This window comes from Canis lupus, chromosome 1, assembly GCF_011100685.1.
Source record: "Canis lupus familiaris isolate Mischka breed German Shepherd chromosome 1, alternate assembly UU_Cfam_GSD_1.0, whole genome shotgun sequence".
In the NCBI taxonomy this organism is placed as follows: Eukaryota; Metazoa; Chordata; class Mammalia; order Carnivora; family Canidae; genus Canis; species Canis lupus.
Window position 1 is genome coordinate 98,734,743 of NC_049222.1, and position 24,657 is coordinate 98,759,399.

Below are 24,657 nucleotides of genomic sequence, written 5' to 3' on the forward strand. Positions count from 1 at the left end.
ATCTGCCTTTGGCTCAGGTTGTGATCCTGGGATCCTGGGATCAAGTCCCGCATGGGGCTCCCCGCAGGGAGCCTGCTTGTCTCTCTGCCTGTGTCTCTGCCTCTGTGTCTCTCATGAATAAATAAATAAAATCTTTAAAAAAGAAATAAAAATAAAATCCTTCCCAGATAATTTCAGCATCTGCATCCTCTAAGTGTTAGCTTCTTTTCATTGTCTTCTCTCAGTGAAGTTGAGATTTGCCTGGGTCTTGGGTGAACTAGTGGTTTTCTATTACATTCTGGACATAATAGGTCATAAGACGCCAGTTCCTATTTAAATCCTCAGTTTCCGCACTTTCCCAACGTTTCCCAACGTCTGTGCATCTTCTCTGCGGTGGCCTAACAGTGAGGGTGGGGCCATGGGAGCCAGGAGTGGTGGGAGGGCCCTATAGGCACAAGCCCCACCCCCACCACCATTCAGGGCCACCAGAGAGCTCAGGGCTTCAGGGCCCTTGGGAAGGAACCACAGTTCTGTTCAGCCAGGCCAGGCCGGCCAGCTCCAGTCACTGAAGGGAGCGGACAGTTAGAGATCTGCCCTCAGGGAAAGTAGCAGGAGGGGAAGAGCTGCTTGGGGAGAGCCTGGGATGAAGGTTCTGAAGGGTCTGAGCCAGAACATCCCTCCAGAGACAGTAGTGCCTTTGTTGTGGGCTTTGTTTACTGAAGAGATAGAGGAACAAACAGGAAGGAATGATAACCAGGAGCCCAAGGGGCTACCACTATTCCTGCTTGGGACTGGCCACCTGCTCCCGCCTGCTCCCCCCGGGGTTGGGGTGGGATGCAGGAGCCCAGGGTCCCGGAGCACAGCAATGCCCCCCCACCTGCAGAGCAACCTCCAGGGGTCACAGCCAGAGGAGCATCTTCCCTCCACCTGTTTTGGGGCTCCTGCCAGCGCCTCTCAAATCAGGGCCAAGAAGCCAGCTGTTGGGAGCCCCTAGGAGAGGCAGGCTTCAGACGCTCCGCTCCAGCAGCAAAAGCCAAGGGCAAACGGCAGCGGTGCCTCAGTGACAGCAGCACAACCCCGAGCCTGCCCCTGCGGCGCCCAGCATCGCTGCCTCCCACCACCTGCGCCTAACGTCCTGATGACCATGGAACAGAAGCCTCCTACTTTTCCAACAGGATGCAGTCACACGTTGTGGGGGTCCTCCCTTCCCATCCCCTGGAGGAGGCGCACAAAGTCCCCCTACTCCCCATTACAGTGTCCGGAGGCTCATTCCTGTTCAGGCTCAGTCCCTACTTGGAAATGTTGTGACCCCAGAAAGTCACAGAAATGAATCGTTGCCCAAATTGCTGAACGCACAAAGGGAGGAGGAGGCAGGAAAGCTCGGTTTACACACCCAGGAGCCCAGGAGGGAAGCCCACACGAATGTGCACAGCTTCCACAGTGGTCATGTGAACAACTGGTCCTGACGCCACAGTCAACACGTCGGTGTCTCCCACCGCCCCCTGTGTGTTCTCCTCCTGTCAGCCTGCCCCTCGGCGTGGGGTCCCTGCCCCAACACTGGACGGTCTGAATCCCCCACAGTCCTGCTTTTACTGAGAGGCCATAGTTTTCCACTAACTTTTCAAAAAATAGCTTTATTCTGGCATATCTTACATGAGTAACATGCACTGGTTTTAGTGTAGAGCCTAGGAGTCTTGAAAAATATGTACAGCCACTTAAGCAGCGTGACTATAAAAATAGAGAACATTTCCCATCATCCCAGAAAGTTCTGTGTGCCCCTTGGGGGTGAACTCTCCTCCCCGGAGCCCCACCCAGCGGACGCTTTGCCTGTTAGAGTCTTTCCCATAAACACAGCCACATGCTGGTGCCCTTTTGTGTTTGCTGCTCCTGCTCAGGAAAATGCCTCTGCGATGGGATGGGCGTGTGCTGGGCGCAGGCCAGCCAGGCGCTCCTGGTGTTTCCCGAGGCACAGACATGCCACGATTGTGTACCCGTTCACCTGCTGATAAACACTGGCATGGCTTCTGTGCCGGGGCACGTGCCAGGTGTGTTCCTTGCCCCTGAGCCCCAGCATGTCCCCAGAAGTACCTCTTCCTACAGCCTGGGCTCCACCCACGTCTCTGTTTGTCAGGGTAAGGGGGCCCAGCATGTCAGCGGGCAGCACCAGAGGCCAGGGCAGGAAGAAGGGGTCCTTCCCTCTGACAGCCACGTGCTGTATCCCACGTTTTCTCTCTACTGCTGCACCCACGCAGCTGCGCCTCTCCCAACATGATCCCCCCCATACTTGAGACCATGTGCTGCCTGGTCAAAGCAAAGGTGAACCCAGAGACCACGGACCACCTCCCGCCAGGCCACCAGCAGAATCCTGTGCCATCTTGGGCTGCAGCCACCTGCTGCTGCCGATGTCAGAGCCCCAGGCTTGGGGAAACAGGACCCCTCCCAAGTCTGCTCTCCCCAGGTGTGCTACACGCAAGAACCATGTGGCACACGTGTTTTCCCTGTGATGAGCCACGGTTTGTTTATCCAGCCATCAGGCTCCCTCTAGAGAGTTCTATTCATCTCGTTGTTATGCCCATCACAGCCTAATATTTCTTTAGACTCAACTCCCCTCCCCCTTGAATCACTATGTGGTTTCTGTCCCTTGTGTGGATCCAAATGGGTAGAGAACTGACTCTGAGACTGGTCCCAGGATGCAGACCTGTACTCACCAAGGGGAAGCAAGAGGTGGTAACGGGATGTGCCTTGGAGCAGCAGCAGCTGTACTTGGCCATCACAGCAGGAATGAGTGCCCTTGAGCTCTTTCCCAGAAACAATGAGAAGCTCGAAGGTGTTAATTCTTGGCTCAAGCCATTTCTGGGAACCAGGGAGGTGCCATGACAGCCCCTGAAAGGCATCATTTCTTGTGGCCACAAGACTGATATTGATGGGAATCAAGCACATTTATCTATGCGGGTTGCTGAATTTCGACAGTTGAGTTCAATTTTGGCCAAGTTTCTCACATAAAAGTTAGGGTATTGATCAGAAAGGAATGGGATCTTGAAAGTTGACGATGGAGAAACTCGGAAGGGAGAAATGTGGTTGGACCCAGATGAAACCAGCAGTCCTGAGCCCACAAGTCACCCTGAGCCTCCCCCACCAGCAGAAGCAGCTCGTCTTCTGCTGCCCAGGGAGGCAGCTTCTTCTGCTTTAAAGCCCTTTGATAACTTCTCCTGGGCTGATGCCTCACGGGGGGATCCTCGTTCTTTCCAAGACACCACTACCGCTCCCTGTTCCTCTCAACGCAGAAGTAGGGTTGGACTTAGCATGACCTTTGGGAGCAGGTATGCACAGTGGCCCAGGAGGATCTGGATTTCATCGTGGTAGGAGAGGCTAGATGGCAGCACCTGGACCTTCTGCTCCCCCAGGATGGCAAATTGGCAGGAATGAAGGCTGCCATCAAAGCCCCGAAGGAAGGAGTGGTTATCCCGTGGTGTCCCCACTGGACCCGGCAGCTGGACCCGTGCAAGAGCTCCTGAAGGAGGTCAGTGGGCTGAGCAGATGGGGGTTCTGGGTCGGCATTTACTGGGGCCGATCACACGGCCTCTGGCACTTGCTGGGCAGCCATGGATGTGTCAACACGGTTCCCTCTACACTGCAAACACCTCACTAGTTTGCAGAGCACCAGACATGGTTTGCACCACGTTAGGTGCACCTCACGTGTTTTGATGTGTGTTTTCATTTTTTTCAGTTCAAAGCATTTTTGAGTCAAAGCCCTGACCTCTGGTGCTTCAGAATGTGACTCTTTGGGGGGAGGGTCTTCACAGATGATAAAGATTGGTTCTCATGGGTTCATTAGGGTGGGCCCTCAACCAGTATGACTGAGCAGAGGTCAGGGTGCAGACACGCAAGGGACAGAGGGACAACTGTGTGTGGACCCGGGGAGGGCAGGGTCCACCTGCCGCGAGAGAGGCCTCGAGGAGATGGCCTGCCTACACCCAGACCTCAGCCTGCTGGCCCCCGGGCCCAGGACAGAATAGTCTCTGTGTTAAAGCCTCCTGGGCTGCGGTACTTTGTTATGGCAGCCCGAGAAAACCATTACAGAGGTGACGGAAAGACAGGAGGGTACCCTCTCCCAGGACTGACATTCAGCACGTCTACTCACCACCCTGTGGCCATGGTGAGGGTCACACGCAATGCCAGGGAGGCTGGCTGGGTGGCCATGTCCAGTTTTGGAGGACAGCTGGTCATGTCTCTACCAGCAGCCTTGCTCTCGGGTGAGGAATCCGGTGGAACCTGCATCAGGAGAGTTGGAGGCAAGCAGTGAGCTAGAATACTGCCACCGTGTGTGTCCTCCCTCAGCTCACACAAGGTCAGTGTTTCCCACCTCTCCCCACTGCAGAGAAGAGGGACACAGCCAGACAACCTGGGACGGGCAACCCTCTCTGAGGCCTGCTGGGAACCCAGCTTTCCCAAAGCAGCTACAAGAGATGTCTGGGGGCCACCAGATTTGAACCTGGGCTGGCGTACTGGTAGTCTGCTTGCCCATCAGATCCGTTCCCTCCCTTGTACCAGCAGCACCCAGAGGCTGACCTCCGTAAGGCACCGTAGCAGGCTCCCTGGCAGTGGCAGTTTTTTTCATCATGACTAGAGCTGACATCTCTGCCAATGGACCCTCTGACAGCCGGCTGGCCTGGGTTCAGGTTGGGAGGAGTTTCTGTTCTATGTTTGCACTTGGGACTTTAACCCGGGAATGGGGACAGGGCGCTGTCACCGCTCTACCGAGCAGGCACACACTCGGGACAATTAGGAAGGGGGCAGGAGTGGAGCTGGACTGGGGTGGGGGTAGGCAGGAGGGGGGCAGGCCAGAGGTCCCCAGGGCAGCTGCAGGTGGGGTTGCAGGGGGTCAGGCCCCAGGTGAGCTGGGATGTCTGGGATGGCACGTCAGGGAGGCTCCAGGGCTTCTTGCCTTGATGGCCATGATGGGGAGCATGGGGAGACAGGTTTGTTTTATTTTATTTTATTTAACCCAATTCATAGTTTAAATTTGTTTTCAAGACCACAGAGGAGCAAAAGATACAAAGCAAAAGCGGCCCCCACCTTCTGGTTCTCCAACTCCCCAGATGTGGCCCCTATGAAAACAGTATCATCTGTGTCCTTTCAGAAGTGTTTCTCTGAAAATCAGGGATCTGGGGGAAAGACAGGAAGTTTAGCCTGGGCCCTCAAGCCCAGGTGCTAGTGGACATCTGAGGAGGTCTCCAGGGGTGACTGACGAAATGGGTCCGGAGTTTGTACAGACATTTGGACTGGATTTCCATGATATACCCTCAGAAAATCCAACTCCTAGGGCCTGGATTTGCCAGCAACTGCCACCTGAATGATTTTTCCTGGATATTAATAGGATAACTGTGTCCCTAAGCTTAGGATCATACCTACTATACCCTAACAAGGTGGCTGCACATGTCATAGCAGTCAACCTCTTCTGTGCAAAGTTGTTGTGGTTCAAGGATCCTGCTGCCTGGCTTCAGGAAGATGTGGAGAGAGGTGTGTTCACATTTCCAGCCTTGGCGTTCAGGAGCTCAGAGTGAGCCTCAGCTGTGGGGAAGTTTCCAGTTATGTGGGTCTCACCACTGGGCGCAGCCTCTGCCCTCTCAGGCTCCAGAAGTATCGCTAGGAAGAAATTAGGGCTGAGTTTTATTTCCTGTAACAGTGAACCAGTGAACAGTTGTCTTGAACTAACCCTTGAACCAAGAATGACCAGTAGAAACGACCCAGTCCAAACAAGCATCTCTCAACAGCATTGCAGAAGGAGGGTAGGGAGCTCGACATCTGGTATATCTTCCCCTCAAGGAATGTACCTGCCAGTTAAAAATGCTGCTTCTGCAGAGGCTGTGGAGTGCACTGTTGGTAGCTGCATGGACCTGGGGACAAGTGTCATTCACAGGTGGCCGAGGAGGGGTGGATGTCCAACACTCCAGGCTCTTGGCTGGGTCCCCGGAGGGATACACCCTAACAGAAAGGGCAGATGGAGAGCAGACCATCAATCACGAGGACAAAAGGCCACTCAGTGTCTTGTGTGAATAAGGTGACCCTTCACTTCCTAACTGCCTGCTAGAAGCAGAAGTAAATCTTCTCTGTATGAGGAAAAAATCCAAAGTCTCTAGCTGTCTTCATAGTTTTTACACCGCAAAGTTCTGGCATTCAACCATATTTAGGAAAGCATAAAAAAAGACAATAATTGACCAAAAATTAAGAGAAAAAATAAGCCTGAAGACAGATCCGCAGAATGCCTTGATACTGGGATTATCAGACATGAACTTGAAAATACTTAAGTTTCATATTTCATGTCTTCAATAAGTCCAACAAGAACATGGAAAATTCTTCTCAGAGAACTGGAAACCATTAAAAACAATCAAACAGAAATTTTAGAATTGAAAACCATAATAACTGAAATTAAGAACTCAGTGGATGACTTCTACTTCTGCCCATGAAGGATTAAATGCTATGGGAATTGCCCTCTGGCCATACAAAAATAGAACACTTGGGAAAATGTCTGAAATGACAGTTTCCAGGCATCGGAAAGCAGGTAGCACAGGACTGAGACGCAGAAAGGCAGGCGATCCTCACAGGTGCCCTGACTTGCTGCCTGGGGGTGTCATCTGAGTAGCAGAGCAGGACTCAGAGGTCTCGCTGAGCTAAGGATGCAGATATTGGGTTCTGGGGACGTCGAGAAGGTCAGAAATTTCAGGACAGAATGCAGAAGGGGACGGTGTTGTAGACGGAATTGTAGACATCTGCAGAAGGGTCCAATGAGTCTTGGTCAGAGTACCTGCGCATATATGGGAAGAAACTCTCTGAGACCAAGGAAAGAAACCCGCAAAGTAGTAGGCAACAATTCCTGGAGTTTAGATAAGGCTGGGAATAGTCCATGTTCCCATAGTCCTTGCCATGCCTGGGACACTGAGCAGTGTGTTCACAAGGGCCTAGTGGCAGGGCTAAGTTATCCCTAGACCCAGTACTGCTCTGAAATCCCTGCAGTAAATCTTAAAATTCAAAAGGATTGAGGGATGCCTGGGTGGCTCAGTGGTTGAGTGCCTGCCTTTGGGTCAGGGCATGATCCTGGAGTTGTAGGATTGAATCCCACATCGGGCTCCCTGCATGGAGCCTGCTTCTCCCTCTGCTTATGTCTCTGCCTCTCTCTCTCTGTGTGTCTCTCATGAATAAATAAATAAAATCTTTTAAAAAAATTTCAAAAGGATTGGAATCATCTGCAAGTAACTACAGCCAGAACAAAACACAATCTCCTGTAAAATAATGTAACACCACCTAGCACCAAATAGCACCATAAAGTTATAATATCCACAAATGACTGGAGATACAGAGAAGCAAGAAGAAGGACCCACTATCAGGAAAAATAGCAGTCAACATAAACAGACCAAGAAGTGACAGATAATGGTGTTAATGGATGAAAATACTAGACAATTACATTAAAAATCTTGTAACTGTGTTCAAGGCTATGAAGGAGAATGTGAACATCGTGAGAAAAGAAAGGGAAAGTATGAAAAAGATGGAAGTCGGAAGTTGCAGAGATGAAGAATGTGATGTTGAAGTGAAAAATAAACTGGATGGGATTGAGCGCAAATGAGATTCTGTAGAAGAAAAGACCAGCGACCTCACAGCTAGCAATTGGGAATAACCAAAATGAAGCACGCAGGGAAAAAGAATCCTAAAAAAGCCCTCCTGGAACTTTAGTGAGCTGTGGGACTATATTGGGTGGTCCAACAGACTTGTAATTGGAGTCCCAGGAGGAGAGGAAAAACATAAAAATATTTGAAGAATTATGCTTGAAAACTTCCAAATTTGAGGAAAATTGCAAATCCAAATATCCATGAAGCTCAGCAAATGCTAAACAGAAGAAATATAAAGAAAACCCCATAAAGTTACCTCATAATCTAAACAGCTAGAGAAGAAAAGGCACACAGCCAAGGGGACAGGGACAGTGACCTTTTATGCAGAAACCATGAGAGCCAGGACACAAGGTAACATCACTTTTAGGTGCTGAGAGAAAAAATATATATCAACCCAGAATTCCATACTCAGTGAACACATCTTTCAAGAATGATGAAAGAAAAGCTGAGCTACCAGTGGACCTGACTACCAGAAACATTAAAGGGATTGCTCCAAGAACTAGGGGAATGCTACCAGGAGGAAATTGTGTTCCTCCAGAAAAGAAATGGAGAGCATCTAGACTGGCAAATATGTGGGTAAATTTGAAAGACATTTTCCCATGGGATGCCTGGGCAGCTCAGCGGTTGAGCTCAGGTCATGATTCTGCAGTCCCAGGATCAAGTCCCACATTGGGCTCCCTGCATGGAGCCTGCTTCTCTCTCTGCCTACGTTGCTGCCTCTCTGTGTCTCTCCTGAATAAATAAATGGAATTAAAAAAAAATACATTTTCCCATTTTTAAATCTTCTTAAAGGAAGAAGATGGATTGCTTAAAGCAAAACCCAACAAGGTATTTTGCAGTTTACAACATATGTAGGGTTAAAATGTTTGATAACAACCCACAAATATAGGGGTGAAGGACATGCAGGTTGACTGTTGTAAGATTCATATATGATATATGAGGTGATATAATGTTATTTGAACATAAGTTGTGACCAGTGTAAACCCTAGGGCAACTAATAAAACAAATAAGTAAATAAAAGAGATCCACATAATAAAATAAGCATAGAGACAAGCTAAAACCACAAAAATTATTGCCCTAAAAGGAGACAGGGATAAAAAGTAAAAAAGCAATAAAGAAAAATAAAACAATATCCATACTGCAGAATTAAATCCAGCCATATGGATAACTATATTAGACATCAGTGCTTTAAATGTTCATATTAAAAGAGTCACATGGATAAAAAAGCAAGACCCAATTAAGTGTTGTCAACAAAAAAGAAATTCATTTAAATATAAAAACACAAGCTCCTAGCCAGGGTATTTAAGAAAGAAAAAGAAATACAAAGCTTTGGAATTGGAAAGGAAGAAGCCAAATAGCCACAATTTGCAGAAACACAGTATTATATACAGAAAACCCTAAAGACTCCACCCCCCAAATTTCAAGAACTCATAAATTAATTCAGTAATATTGCCAGATACAAAATACACAAAGATATGTTGCGCTTCTATACACTAATAATAGACTATTGGAAAGAGAAATTAAGAAAACAATCACAGGGCACCTGGGCAGCTCAGTTAAACATCTGACTCTTGATTTTAGCTCAGGTTATGATCTCAGGGTCATGGGATTGAGTCCTGTGTTGGGCTCTGAGCTGGGCGTGGAGCCTGTTTACGATTCTCTCTCTCCCCCCTCACCCTGCTCGTGTGTGCACATGCTCTCTCAAAAGAGAGAGAGAGAGAGAGAGAAAAGAATCCCGTTTACAATTGCATCAAAGAAGAATAAAATACTCAGAAATACATTTAACCCAAGGAAGGTCCTATATACTGAAAACTATAAGATAGCAATGAAAAAAACTGAAAAAGATACAAATCAATGGAAAGACATTCCACGCTTGTGGATTGGAAGAGTCACCACCATTAATATGTCCGCACGATCCACACTAACACGATGCTGCTACCGACACGGGGTGTTCACCGACCCTCCATCTGAGCCTCCACAAGTTGCCTGACAAATCACCCCGTCTCTGCACGCACACCTCCAAGGTTAGTGGGCTCACTGCCACACGATGTTTCAATGTCACCAGTGGACACTGGTGACCTACCTAGCGGCCAGCGAGTGCTGCAAGCACTGAGGTTCCAGCCCCAGCTCCACGCTCACGGCCAAGGAAACAGGCAACTTATCAGTGAGCTCACCTGGGGTTGCTCATCTGTAGGAGACCGTGCCTGGCCCCCAGGGCTGAGCGAGTAAGTGGCTCGCTCACGGAGGAACAGGTGCTGGACAATGAGAGCGGGCACACAAACGACAGCACCGCAGGGGAAGGGGCACCTGGAGAGCCATCCAATCACAGGCGGGGAAACTGGGCCAAGGCAAGGAGTGGGACCCAGGCTGCGTACACAGCAGCAGAGAGCTGTGCTGTGTGTACAGTGGTGAGGACACGGCCTGCTGCCTTCTGACGGCGGCACCAGGACGAGTGTCTGTGGGTCCGTGGGAGGCCCACGGAGGGGACACACCTGCCCTCAGGACTCCTGCCCACAGTCTGGCCCCCCGTGTCCACGTGCGCCGGCCCCGCACTGACCACAAGTCAGCACCACGGGGGTGCTTATAAGCTTACCTGAGCGGGGCAGCTTTCATCGTTGGGGGCAAAGCTTCCTGAAACTTGTTTGGGTCCTGGGAACCAAACGCGGAATCAGCCTGTATTTGGCATCAGGGCCAGCGGCGCACCTGTGTCCACCTTGCAGACACTGAGCTGCAGGTGTACAGATGGGTCAGAGGGTGGAGGGCTTGGGCCCCAAGCTGGTGGAGATGATTCCAGTTAATGGTGTGGGCTGGGCCCAGCAGCGCTCCCAGCATGCCCGAGGGGCTCGTTATTTAGCACTGCCCCCTACTATGCCACAAAGCTGGTTTTAGTTATAATCACGAAATGACATGAATCATAACCACTATCACGGCCCTAAAAGAGCTCAGTCAACTTTTCCTGACCTACATGCCAGTGAAAAACAGACATATACACAATAGGAAGAAACTGACGGATTAATACCTCTAACTCCCTCGAATGTATTTTTTTCAAAGGGGAAGAACCGAGACGCCTGGGTGGCTCAGTGGTTGAGCATCTGCCTTTGGCTCAGGGCGTGATCCCGGGGTCCATGCGGAACTCGATCCCAAGACCCTGAGGTCACGACCTGAGCCGAAGGCAGACGCTTCACCAATGGAGCCCCCCAGGCGCCCCTGTTCTTTGCCATTTGACCACAGTTTAGTAGTGACCTCCACGTTCAGGGCACAGAAGTGTCCGCCTCACTGTCGGGAGGTTTAAACACAAATAGAAACTCCCAGCGGTCTCACACGATGGCCACTCGATAGAGCTTGAGATCTGCCTTTGTCCTGGTGGTTGCTGTGCTTCCGGAGGGACGTGGGCTACCCTGGGTGTCCGGGACGTGCAATCCGGCAGTGCCACAGCCGCCAACGGTCCCGAGGCCTCCTGCCCTCATGACGGATGCGGACGTCCCAGTTCTCAGAACAACTCTCATCAGGCCGCGGCAGTCATGGACAGGCAGAGAGGGAGCATGTGCTGGTCTGAAATCTCCGTCTCGGTTGTCTGGAACTAAAACCAACGGAAGATTTGGGCTACATTAGCGCAGATGGCGCACGGTGATAATAAAAAGCAGATCAATTCGTGCTCAGCTTTGTGATTGTTCTTCACTTCTCTGCCGACAATGCACCTTATATGGTCTCACCGGCTGCAGACCTGGCCTTGGCCTCCACCCTTGGCTCCAAAGCTCCTTCTGGCCCAGCTTGAAATTGAAATTCCAGTCTGGACGTTCCACCTGGGTGGGTGTTATACACGAGAGGTTCCGGGACGGGGCTGCTCACAGCTGTGCGGGCTCTCCACTGCACAAGGGCACTGCCTCGAGGGCAAGTGAGAGGCTCAGTGCCAGCCTGTGGTCTGCTGCTGTGGCCATGCCGACCTGCGAGAGGCGGCATCTCTAACTTGTACAAAGATGCTCCCTGGGCGGTCCTGGTGAATTGTGTTCCCCCAGAGAGACCTACCAAAGTCCTAACTCCCTGTGACCCCTGAGGGCCACTCTCTTGGGAAACAGGTATTTTTGCAGGTGTAAGTAGTTGAGATGAGATCAGGCTGGGTCAGGGTGAGCCCTGGAGGCCTCTTGAGGAGGGAGATCTGGAGACACAGACACAGGGGAAGAAGGCCCTGGCATCATAGAGGAGCCTGTGGACACCTTGGTCTCACCCCTCCAGCCTCCAGCACCGTGGGACGAGACACGCTGCTGTTCTGAGCTGCCCCTGTTCCAGAACCCTTCTCATGGCCGTTGTTAAATGTCAGAACGTCCCCCATGCCCCTGGACACATGAGGCTCTCTGCTGGGATGGTGGTGGGGCCGTGAGTCTCGCTCTCAGAGGCCTGAGAGGCTTGTGGCTGAGAGAAGACAGGAGACATGCAACCTGGACTGCAGGAAGGACTGCAGGAAGGTTCCAAGGAGGCAGCCGGGGCTGGAGAGGCCCTGTAGTTCCCCCAGAGCCCAGCAGAGGGCGATGGGGCCACGCGGTCAGCCCTCCACCCTGTACTAGGCCAGGGGCAGGCTGAGCTCAGAGCCCTGGGGGCAATTCCCAGGGTCCCCCCCCCTCCTCATAGCTCCACCACCACCCTGTCTGTGGGGTCCCAGGTCCTCCCAACACAGGCGAGGCCCACAGTCCTGGGGTAGAAAGCCGGGGCTCCAGAGGGGCAGGGACAGTCCAGTCCGGATGCTCATATCTCCTCTGTCCCCATCTGTCCTGGGAACGCACCTGGCTTCACCCCAAGACTTGAAACCCAAAGCCAAGCCTGGACAAGAGAGGGGACGGGCATGTGACAGCAGCCAGCCAGCAGTTCCAGGCGGCGAGCACTCAGCCGTCTGCAGGGACAGGGTCCACACGGACGGGGCCGCAGGGTACCAGGCCATGCCACCTTTGTGCCTAGAACCGCCTGCAGCAGGCCTTTGCCCTCAAGCCTCTGAGCCACTCTCAAACACACATATCCAGCACCAGGCCTGCCTGCCCACTCCCACCCCACCCCATCCCACCCCCCTGCCACCCACCACAGGGGCTCTGGGACCTTCCTCCATCTCTCCCTCCAGCCCGGTCCATCGCTGCTGGGCCACTTAGCTCCCCCTCCTCGGCCAGGCACCTGCAGGTCTCCTGGAACAGGAGTCGGACCGTGGCTGCCCTGCTTGGTGTGGGGAATGCCTCCAGGCCAGCGTCCTTGCCAGAAGAATGAAGACAAAGCTACCTAATCCATGGGACTTATGCGTGCAGCTCAATGCCTGCGCCCACAGTGACCACCAGCGAGGATTGTCAGAGCACCAGAAAGTGTCTACTTGTTCCAGTCGGTGAGCACTTCCTCTGAGGCTGATCTTTTGTGAAGCACCTTGCAAGTAGCACCTCATTTCAGGTTCAGTAATCCCTGAACGTGGGGCTGTTACCGTCCCTACCATACAGACAGTAAAGTTGAGGCTCAGCGAATCCTGCGGCTTGTCCGCAGTCCCAGGCCAACAAGGGGGGCCAGGGCTATTGGGGTGCAGTGATCCGTCCTGGAAACATGGCACAGTCTGGTTTCATCAGACGAGGAGGGCCCTGGGAAAGCGCACCCCCAGCTGCACCCTCCGTGGAGAGTAGGGACCAGACTCAGAGCCCCTGCTTCCCAAATGCCTGGCCTACCCCTTCTAGGTGTGCTGGGATTGCCCAGGGGGGTGACCACGGTCACCCCCGGGCCAAACCATGCCAGCCAATGGGAAGTCCCCAGAGCCCCTCATGGCCAGTGGTCCCATAGGAGCCTCCTGAGAGGGACTCGCAGGGAGGCTGGCACACACCACAGCCTCCCCTGCAGTGTCTTGACCGAGGTCCTCCAGGTTCTGCTGCCACCTACATGGCTCAGAGTGGGGGCCCTGCCCAGGCTTCAGTTTCCCCATTGGGAAGTGCAGGAGCAGTACCAGTGACTGGAGAGTAGGATCCAGAGAGAGGCAGAGGGTGGGAATTGAGGGGAGCAGGAAGGAAGAGCAGAAGCAGGGCCGTGGGGTGGGGTCGATGACCCAGGGTCCAGGGAAGGCAGGAGCCCCGAGCAGGAGACATGGAGTCACCCTAGCGGTGGGTACTCATATGGGTGTGTGTGTGGGGGGGAGCTTTGTTCATTTGGCTCCCGTCGTGGGCCAGGCAGGAAGGCAGCCACACCCTCACCCCTGTACCCTCCACCCGGGGCACGGCGACCATGTGAACATGACCCACCCCATGCCAGAGGCACAGGCAGTGCACATAGGAGATGGAGGGGGTCCGAGGATTGGGGGACAGGGAGGGGGGAGCTCGGGCCCCCTCTAGGAGGGGGAGCCACGCAGGTGAAGGGCCCCAAGGAGGGCCTGGCCCAAGCCTGGGGAGGGGTGAGCGGTGTCTGGGGGCCGGGACACAGCTGGACCCGAGGCCCCCCAGCCCAGTGATTTCACCGGGAAGCTGGCATCCCCGTCCCTTGACCTCCCACCCTCAGCAACATGGCTGTCAGGAGGGACTGTCCATAGGTGGCTTCAGGAGGGACTGTCCACAGCAGTGCTTATCTGGATCACAGCCTCCACCAGGCCTCAGGGTGGTGGTGGAGGGAGACAGACCCCAAACCCCGAGACACTCACCCGGCTCCCAGCACTGTGAGCTTTCCAGAAGAACCACCGCAGTCTCCTTGCCAGTCTCTGGGACTGGGCGTCTGGGGCGCTCTGGCTGCGCACCTCTGAGCTGCTGCAGCTGCTGAGGGGGCTCCTGCAGGGTGTGGGCCGGCCTCCGATGCCTCCACCACCTGCGCCCACCCAGCCCCTCCAGGTGGGGAGAGACTGGCTGCTGCCTAAGGCCTGGCTCCCTGCTCTGCCTCGGGGGTGCTAGTGGACGTGGCCCTGGGCCCCGACTGCTGGACACGTGTCCTTGGCACGTAGCTCCAGAGCCTGTCCGTACACACTGCAGGGTGGCTGCCAGTGGGCTGTGTTCAGCTACAACGGAGTTGGGCAAACCTCTGCCAGATGGCAGGGGCTCCTCCCACGGTGTCCACACGGCACAGCCATGGGGTAGTCAGAACCTTCCCGACTCCTCATGTGCTCACCTCACTGCGTAGGCAAGGCTGCCAAGGCTGCTGTGCCCATCATGTCCTCCTGTAGGGAGAAGCGTCTGTTGGAGGGACAAGGGAAGCAAGGGCACAGGGAAGTCTGTCAAGGCAAGGGAGGAGAGGCCCCCTGTGGGCAGTGCCTTTGCAGGGGAGTGGGTATGGGGGCTGAGACGGCTGGCCCCCCCCACCAGACCCAGGTCAAAGAACAGGCCTAAATTCTACCTGCTACTTTGTGTTGCCCCCCAGAGCCCCACAAAGTCAAGTAGTTGTGGGTGACAGAGCAGCCGTGTCCACCGTTGGGCCTCTCTGCAGCTACAGACACAGGCAGGGCCTCCTGGGACTTAATCACAGCGAGATGGCATCTGGATGCCAGGACATCAAGTGACCACAGCGACACCCCCTGTCCTCCGCCAGAGGGCCGGCCCACGCGGCCAGCTTGCTGCCAAAAGGGCCTCCTTGGGGGTCAGCAGGTGAGTGGGGACCAGGAGCACGGTGGGCCCTCAGCAGGGCAGACCCCCAGTTCTACCCCTGGGTCCCCAGACCATCCTATCGTCTTGTATTCTGCCTCCCGGGGCAGACGTCAGGTCTGACAGCACAGGGCTTCTCCCTGAATCCGTTTCTACTGCTGCCTAACAAGCTTCTACAAGCGCAGGGGCCCAGCACTGGACACCCTGTCAGCTCAGTGTGTCTGTGGCTCCAGCATGCCCAGTGGCGGGGGGGGGGGGGTCCTCTGCCAGGGTTCCAAGACGGCCCAGCTGCAGGCCCACTGACCACAGGGCTGCCTCAGAGCTCTCCCAGGATGTCGGCAGAAGCTACGTCCTCACCCTCCGCTCCCAGAGTCCGCCCTGGGTCCTGGCCCCGTGGCTCATCCGTGGGCCCCTCAGCACATGCATCTGACCTCCAGGCCTGCAGAACAGCTCTGACTCAAGGAGGCCCTGTCCCCCCATTAGGTCAGATCCGGGGTCATCTCCCTCTCTGTCTATTCAACACAACCGGTGAGGGACCTTCCTTACATCAGCACGTCCCTTCTGCAGGTGAGGTAACAAGCCCATCAAACCACAGGTGGGCCCACATTCGGGGTCACCCAGGGCATGTCACCAGGGGGCGCTCACGGAACTCAACCGGCCTTGCGTCCATCCCTCCCTGCTCAGAACTTCAACACATAAATTTTATTCTCCTCTGTAATAGAAACACAAAACAGCAAAGCATTTTAAAACTGGATTTCTGAACTAAGTAGGTCCGTTATGTGATGTGTGTGGAAAGGATGTGCTTCCCCCTCGCTCCAACACGTGGCTCCTCATCTGGGAAAGGCGCCTGGAGACCAGGATAAGCTGAACAACAATAGTCTCATCCACCCCATTTTGCTCCATGAGAGCAAATGAAGGCAATGAGTACCTGGCAGGACTGCTGGACAGTTGTGCGGGTTGTGCACTGAAGTGCCCTTCAGAGCACAGTCAACGATACTCCCGAGAACAACATAGTCTGTACGAGGCTGTCTGGCTCTGTGTTTACCACAGAGGTCTCCAGACCTTCCGCGGGCCTCCAACAGCTGTCCCTGGGCACCAGAAAGGTCTACAACTCCCTGGCCGAGGATGCTGCCATATGCAGCACTAAATGTCAAACCATTTGGGAACCTCTGTGTTTCTAGAACAAGCCTTTCAGTTTCAAAGCAAGGGGACTAAACAGACCTCCCAGGAGGGCTTGGACACCCCTCTGAGCTAGGCTCCAGAGAGCTTTCCAGCCCCAGCACACACTGCTCCTTGGCCTCCTCCCTTGGCCTCCTCGGCCTGCCCACCCCGCCCTGACACCTACCTGGCTGCCTTCTCCCCTGACTGCTCCTGGGGTACTCAAAGCCACCATGTGTGGTCATCCTCTGTCCTTGACGAACATCTGCTCTCCCAGACAGTCAGGATGGGCTCCAGTCGGGGCCAGTAAGGGGCCAGCCTGTGGAAGGGGCCAGTACCCTGCTTGCCCTGCCCCCTGATGGGGACACCCTGCCTTCTGTGTGCTTTCTGGCCGGAGTGGGGCCTCCCAGGGCTGCCTCCAGCCGGCAGGCAGCGAGGTATGTTTGCAGCGAGGACTGCTCTGTGGATCTCCAGCCCCCCCGCCCCCGGCCCTCCTGTGGGAGCAGGAACAGCGGCCTGGGGAGGGGGGTGTGCAGGGGATGATGAGTCCAGATTTAGACACTGTGCGCATGGTACAGCGGTGGGCCTTTGGCTGTGAGGGCTACTAGTCTGAAGCTCGGTGGCAATCAGGGCTGGAGAGAAAGTTGGGGCTGAGTCAGTAGGTGGCGGAGCCCAAAAAAGGCCGTGGTGGATCTACGGGGAGAGCGGTCCAAGCTCTGGCCCTGCCTCTCTGTGCCTGCTTCCTGACCTGTGAATTCAGGGTAAAAGTGCCCTTGCCCAGAAGCGGAATTAAGTGACATAATTTGGGGGGCTGGTGCTCAGACAGTTCCCAGAGCGATGCCAGTTAGGGAGCGCACGCTGGAGCCGATAACTGGGTGCAGAGATGCCCTCTCTCAGCAGCAGGGGCCAGAAAACATTCATGGCCCTCAGGAGGGCGCATGGGGCATGGGGTCCCAGCTGGGCAGTCTCCAAGGGCCCGCTGTGGCAGGCACTAAAAATATCCAAAATTTAAACACCGACATGCACCGCCAGCCCCCTGATTGGAGCGTTAACACCCCCATATGAGCTGTGAGCTCACCACAACTGTGTCTGCAAGTTCCTCGCCCCTGGCTCCGTGTGATGCCGTGTCACCTGGTCTGGGAAGCTGTACACCTGTCCCCACCTGTCCCCACCTGCGTCCACAGCTCCGTCCCTGCCATCAGCCATGAGCACGTTGTCGACAGCTCTCCACAGCAAAATCGCTAAACTGCGCTCCCGGAGGACAGGCAACATGCCTTTTTTTTTTTGTCTCTAGTATCCAGTCAGCATCTGATATACAAAGGGAGAGAAAATTCTGGCTTGTTTTTCATTTTCATGAGGGATGGAGGTCCTGGGGCCTGGCTAGAACTCAATCCCACCAGCAGAGGGCGCAAGACCCATTGAAGATACACAAGCAGGGGGTGTCGAGGGGAGGCCTCATCATGAGCAAGATTTCCTGGAAATATTTCTAGCAAGTAACACATTTGTAATAGCTATTTCTCTGTCATATCCTTTCCCTACGCCTATTCCTTGCAAGATTTGTCACTTGGCAGCTGCAAAAGCCTGCAAAGGCTCAGGGCTTGGGAAACTTCCAGAAAATCAAGGCTGTACCCCCACCCCCTCACCCCCACTGCTGCTTTGTCCATCCACATTTCAGCAGCTGGAGAGGATTTAGATAGAATTGAGCAGAGATGGAAAAGGATGGGCCCTGGAGGGGGTACTCATATCCACAGTGGTCTCTGTCCCTCCAGGGCTATCAGGCAGGTCACTGGGCTTTTGGTAGCTAGGGTTCTCCAGAGGATTCAGCCCTTAGAAACTCTTAGGGCTACCACTGATGAGAGTGAGCTCCCTGTTACCAGGAGTATGCAAGGCACTGAGAAGTGGGGCGAACAATCCCTAAGGACTATTGTGAAAGCCCATCGATTATTTTTTTTTAAGATTTTATTTATTTATGAGAGACACAGAGAGAGAGGCAGAGACACAGGCAGAGGGAGAAGCAGGCTCCATGCAGGGAGCCTGATGTGGGACTCGATCCCGGGTCTCCAGGATCACGCCCTGGACTGAAGGCAGGAACTAAATCACTGAGCCACCCAGGGATCTCCAAGAAAGTCCATCTATTAAATGAGCTGTACACCATCCAGGTATAATACAATATTAGCATCAAGAAGATTTTAGGGATCCCTGGGTGGCGCAGCGGTTTGGTGCCTGCCTTTGGCCCAGGGCGCGATCCTGGAGACCTGGGATTGAATCCCACGCCGGGCTCCCGGTGCATGGAGCCTGCTTCTCCCTCGGACTGTGTCTCTGCCTCTCTTTCTCTCTCTCTCTCTCTCTCTCTCTGTGACTATCATAAATGAATAAAAAAGAATTTTAAAAAAAGAAGATTTTAAATCGTTGAGACATCAAATATGGTCATAAGGAATGAACTACATAATTTATGTGTCCAAGGCCCCAGTGCTGTAAAACTAATGGGTGCTTTTGTGAGAAAAGCTAAAAAACACATATATATATGTATGTATATATATATGCAATGCTTTTGACATGCAAGTGTGTATGTTTGTGCCATGAGAATTGAAAGTAGACTAGAAAACCATCAGCCCTGGTTTTCTATGGCCAGTAAACTGCCAATGGCTTTTACATTTTTAAATGGTCAGAACAAATAAAAATAAGAATAGTATTTTGTTACGCATGAAAATTAAATAAAACTCAAGTGTCAGTGTGCAGAAATGAAGTGTGGTGGGATGTCCACATGGAAGGGCAGAGCGGGACTACTGCAGTAGACTGGGTGTAAAGTCTAAACTATTGACTTATCTGGTCCTTTACAGAAAAAGTTGGGGGACCCTGATCTAGGCTATTAGAAGTGGCAAGGAGGAGCATTCATTCAGGTCACCCCTTTCATGGTATCATTTGGGGACACTGAGGTGTGGACAGGGAGTGCGCTTGCTCCAAGGCAGGAGGAGGAAAGGACTGGAAACCAGGGGTCCTGGGGTCATGGGAGTCCTTTGTGTTCTGCGTGGCCTTTGGACATTTGTGAGTTGGGCCTCTGAGTCCCTTCTTGGCACCCAGGGACAGGTCAGGTGGTGCAGGAAGCACGGGTGGGGGTGGGGGGGTGCCCTGGGGGTGCCCCAAAAGCCCCAGTGCATGTGGATGGGCACCAGACTCCCGACCCCATCATCACTCAGACCAGCAGGAGGGAGGAGCGCTGGCCTGGAATCTGGGGGCCAGGGGCTGGTTCTGCCCTGGTATCTGAGGGATAGGGCAGCTGTGCCTTCTCTGTCCCCTGGAGCCCCAGCCTCAGCCCCAGTCCCCAGGAGAAGGGATTTCTGCATCAGGCAGGAGAGATGCAAGTGTGAGTCCTTACTTTAATGTGGACTGGCCTCCTACCTGCTGCCGAACAGAACCTGGAGGAGGTAGCAAGCCCCTTGCAACCTACCTGAGGACTGGGGGGTACTCAGCCTGGCCCCCAGGCAGCCTCTCGGATTGGGGGGGAAGGAGACCCTCACCCTCACCCAGCACACAGGCCACAGACCCCTCACCTCTACATCTACGTCTGTGCCTCTGGCACCTGGGGGCCACGGGTGAGTGCGACTCCTCCCCTTTGTGGTGGCTAGGCTCTCCAGCTCACTAAAAGAAGCAAGGGAAGGAGGGGAGAGGGGAGCTGAAGGGCAAGAGGAAGCACCAGCCAGACTGCCAGAGCGGAAGGTGGGCCAGGTGGTGGAAGAGCTGGAAAGTAAAAGAAAGAGGGTAACTAAATGGAGGGAGGGAAGAAAACCAAGAGAGCAAAGAATGAAGGACAAAGAAAACGAAAGGAAGGAGACCCGGCCACTTGGCCGATGGCGCCCGAGGGATTTGGCCGCTGCCCCAGGGCCTCTCCTTTTCTGCGCCTCCAAGACCTGGCACCTGTCAGGATGAAGCCGCAAGGGCCCTGGGGGCGGCCTGCACCGACACTCACTCTCCCGGAAGGCGGAGCAGCCCCTGAGTCCCAGTGTGATCCTGGATGGGCGCAGGGCAGGAGTCAGACCCAGTCTCCAGGTCCTGGCGCCCGTTCCCTGGTACGCAGCGCCCAGAGCACACGGCACATCTAGGAGGGGCACATCTAGGAGGCCGTGGGACTACCCACATCCTGCCCCAGTGCGGTCACCCAGCAGCTCCAGCACGCGCTGCGGGGCCCCACCAAACCCAGGCCTCAGTGGCCACCAGTTCCGGCCCTGGGTGTGGACTCAGCCGCTGACCAGACTAGCGTCGCTTAGCTGGAATCTGAGGTCCCTGCGGGAGCCGCCTAAAAGGTGGGCATGAAGCCGAGGTGGCCGGGTCTGTGCTTGTCCAGCAGGGTCACTCTGGGTCTTTGATATGTCAGGCCAGTCATTACCTGCTTGTAGATTTCTTTTAAAATTCATCCTTTTTAAAGAAAACCATACGCTGAAGAAAAATAACCACACAACAAAAATAAAGTAACACATTCCAAAGAAGCAAGTTTGTAAAATACCCAAAAAGGGATAATTTGAAGGGAAGACAGAGGGATGTGTCCTGAGGCACTGTCCCCAAACCCGATTTGAGCCCTGAGCTCACAAGGGTTTGAAATGATCCAAAACGAAAAGTCCACCCTCGACATCGAAATTTTGTTAAACGAAGGCGCCACAGAGACCGGCTTCTCCAACGAGCAAGTAACTCGGCGTCCCTGGACCATGTGACCTGCGAGCGTGAGGACACCGCGATTTCCCCCTCCGAAGGCAGGACGGCGGTCACCAGGCTCGAACCCACGCACCAGGAGCGCGAGCAGAGCCGGGGCCGAAGCCGGACGGTGCGCTCCCGCTCCCGGTGCTGCCCACTGAGGCGGAGCGGGGCCATCGGACGCGGGGCTTCCTGGAGCGCAGCGCCGAGCGGAGGAGGACCGCGTGCTGGGGCCGGAGGCCTGCGCGGGCCGGAGCCAGGGGGACCCGGGTTCCCGATTCTATCCACCGGGAGGAGGTGTGGGACTCGCCGCAGGCGGCTGCTGGGTGACTGCACTCGGAGAGGAGACCGCAGGTCCAGAAGCACCCCACCCTGCATGCCCACCCCGCATGCCCACCCCGCTCCGTTTTGCCGCATAAGATTCTAACCCGCAGCCGCAGGTGCGAGAGGAGACGCCGGGAAACGGGCCGGGCCGGGAGGGGCGGGGTGGGGGCCGGCGGGGAGTTGGTGCCGGGACCTTCCACCCGCGCGGAGGCGGCGCGGGGCCGCCGACCTCACCCGGGCCTGCGCGCTCCCGGCTCAGCTTCCCGGCTGCGCGGGGCTCGGGACCCCTCCGGGCCAACGACTGTAGCATCCCGCGGGGAGGCTCCGGGGAGGGGGAGGCTGGGCTGGCGGAGGGGGAGCGTCTGGAACCTGCGCACCCCGGCCGGGGGCTTGGCTAGGGGAGGAGGGAGCCCCTGCCCCGCGCCTCCCCTCCGGCTGGGCCGTGGGGTCCGGAAGAGCTGAGCGCTGGGGGGAGGGCCCCAGCCGGCGTCGGGGCGGCGCCGGGACCCCCCTGCCGCCCGAAGCCCCTCGCGCCCGCCGCCGGAGTGGGTGGCTGGCCTGGGCGCTGAGGTCACCTTTTCCACTGCGCCCGCCGCGAGCGGACGGTTTCCGGGATTTTCGCGGCGGCGGCGGCGAGAGGCCCCGGCAGGGTCCCAGGCGTTGGCCGGGCTGCTGCGCCCCTGGGGTGGGGGCTGCGGGGCTCGAACGGGCAGGAGGGACCCGCTGTGAACCCTCTGTCGGCCGACGCCGCAGTTCCCCAGCAGAGGAGGCCCTGCCGCTGTGTGCGCGCAGTTTTTCGCCTAAAAGGGGTTTATCTTTGGGTCTGCTTTGGGATCGCCAGACGCGGGGAGACCTTGTCGGGCTGGGGGAGGTCAGAGGCCTTCCCGCCTCTGGGATGCAGGGGGATGGTGACGGGCCTGCCAGGCAGAACTTTACCTCGACAAGGCCTTCCACTCTTCCCGAAAGGCATTCCCCAAAGAGCCACGGGCCTGGTTCCCTGTGCAGCAGCCCCCGCTGGGCCACAGGGAAGGAGCCCTGGCGGATGTCCAAAGGGCTGGGGGAGGCACCTGTGGAATGAGGTACAGTCTGGGCTGCGCTGGTTTTCTGACTCCCCAAAATCTAGACGGGAGGTCTCACCCTGAAAATGACCTTCCCCCAAACCAGACCTAGGAGACCGACTGCCGGCCAAATAGCTTTGGTGAGGGCTGCTCAATACGCAATGGGACTCCCACCAGGTCTTCATCTAAGGGACATGAGCCCCTCCCCCCCCCCCCCCAGAATAGCAGCTGCCCAGAAGAGGTGGTTCAAAGCTGGGCAGCTTCCATCAGGGGTCCAAATGGGAGTGAAGGGATAGAATGGGGGTGGCTGGGCCTAACCCTCCAATGAAAACACCCCCAGGCTATGCCCTTGGAAAGACCCTAAAGTGGAGAGGAGGAGGAGGTGGGGGAGGAGATGGAGGCAGCAGTGGCCTGTGGGTCCTACTGGGGTGGGGGGAGCTGAGAGGAATAGGCTGTGGTGCTGATGCATGCAGGGGGTAACAGCAAAGCAGCCCACTCCTCTGGCCCCCCCCCCCCCCCCCCCCCCCCCGGGCAGTGCGTCCAGGCTAGGCTGCCCAGCGTGGCAGGAGACACTGGCTTTTCTCTTTTGGACTGGTGGCAGCATGGCCCCACCCACCATCCTGCCACCTCTCACTGGGGGGGAGGCCTGCTGGGTGTGAGATACTAATCCTGTCCCCTTCCAAACAATCACCAAGTGATTCAGAGGACCACCCACAGGTAGAACACTTGGAGACCACCTTTCAGACCTGATGATGGCTGTTATTTTCAGGAAGGGGCAGCCCCAGCAAGTCACCCAACCACTGTGGAGAGAGGCAGCTGGGATCTTAGAGCCTCTGCTAAGACATTCTCTTTGTCCATAGGGACATCCAGAGGGATGTCTTGGCCATCTCCTAGTTCTTGAAGGGTCTAGGGCAGGTGCCAGTGCTTGGAACTGGCCACAAGATCTCATTGCCAGCAGCTGGAACTAGAGAAATTGCATCAACTTGCAGAGTGTAGGGCCATAGGTATGGTAGGCCCTATTTCCCAGAAGCAAACACTGAGGCCGGGAGCAGAGCTCACATCATGGGAGAAATGGTCCAGGACCCAGGCAGATGGACTCCAGAGGGATAAGAGGAGAGGGCTGGCACTGTCCCCAGCCTCCCAGAGACACCCATCGACACCCATGGACACCCCACCCTCCTTGCCCAGACAAATGGTGCATCCTCCCCAACAGACCTTAAGGCATATCCTGTTCAGTCATCACAGCCTCCCAGGAGCCCTGAGGCAGCAGCTCCTCAGGACCCGTCAGGAGGCTGAGGCCCTGATTGGGCAGTGGCTTGCTGGGAGTGGCAGAGCCAGAAAGAGAGACTGGGCAGAGAGCTGGGGGGATCCTTCACCCCACAGCTTGGATTTATATTCCTGCAGTGACGGGCGGGGGACCAGGGAAAGTTGGACCTGTCTCAGGCATATGGGGGGACTCCCAGTGCACCCAGTGCCCCCTCACCCAGCTCCGCCTTGTGCCAGTTTTCCCTCTCACTCTAAAGCTGGGAGGAGGTGAGGCGGTGGCATGGCACCATCTCTCCCTCTAAGCTGGGGGACAGAACCCGCCCCTCAGGAGGGGGATCGCCAGGGAGGATGTGTCCCTACATCACTTGGCAATATAATAAGCGCATCTGGGCAGGAGAAGCCGTCAGCGCAGCTCGGGACAGGTGAGGCCGTGTCTGGTAAACTGAGGCGGGAGTGCACAGGTGCAGCCCCCGTCTGAGACCTGCACCCCTGCCTGCTGCTGCATCCTGCGCTGGCGGGTGGTTGTGAGCGCCTGCGGGGAGGCTGCGCATGGCGACTTCTTTCCCAGCCACGCTGCGCGGCCTTCGCCTCTCCTCCCCCGACCCTGCAGGCCTCCCTAACCCCGGCGGGGCCGAGCCGCTGCCTTCCTCGCCGTCCCCGCTGCTTCTCCACTGCCCCTCGCCCGGCCCTGCCTGCCTCTGTGCCCTCCGGCACGTCGCGGCCCGCTGGCTCCCGCGCTTCCGCCGGCCTCTCCGTGCGCACGCCCCGGCGTCCGTGGCACCCTCTCATCACGGTCTCGCGTCTTGTGTGGCCTCGCCGTTTCGCGCTGGCCCCTCTCTCACCTCTGTCTCGAACCCTCCGCTCCCATGTCTGGGGGTCTGGTCTCCGAGCTCTCTCCCGCTCTCGCCCTCCTGGGCGTGCGCTCCGCCGGGTCCCCTCTGGCCCGCCGGC

The 24,657-nt window shown here is 55.7% G+C and overlaps 1 long non-coding RNA gene across 2 annotated transcripts; it reads right to left on the minus strand.

Annotated features, from left to right (window-relative positions):
* Nucleotides 1-1,616: 1,616 nt before the first annotated feature.
* On the minus strand, nucleotides 1,617-24,657 carry LOC111097122. 2 transcript variants are annotated; one of them, XR_005353221.1, is made up of 6 exons: nucleotides 24,549-24,654; nucleotides 5,814-5,964; nucleotides 5,388-5,625; nucleotides 4,121-4,251; nucleotides 2,688-2,862; nucleotides 1,617-1,981 (listed from the first exon to the last, which is right to left on the minus strand). It is a non-coding gene; the product is annotated as an uncharacterized LOC111097122 (long non-coding RNA). The 2 variants fall into 2 exon arrangements; XR_005353222.1 differs by lacking the exon at nucleotides 5,814-5,964 and having other exon boundaries at nucleotides 24,549-24,657.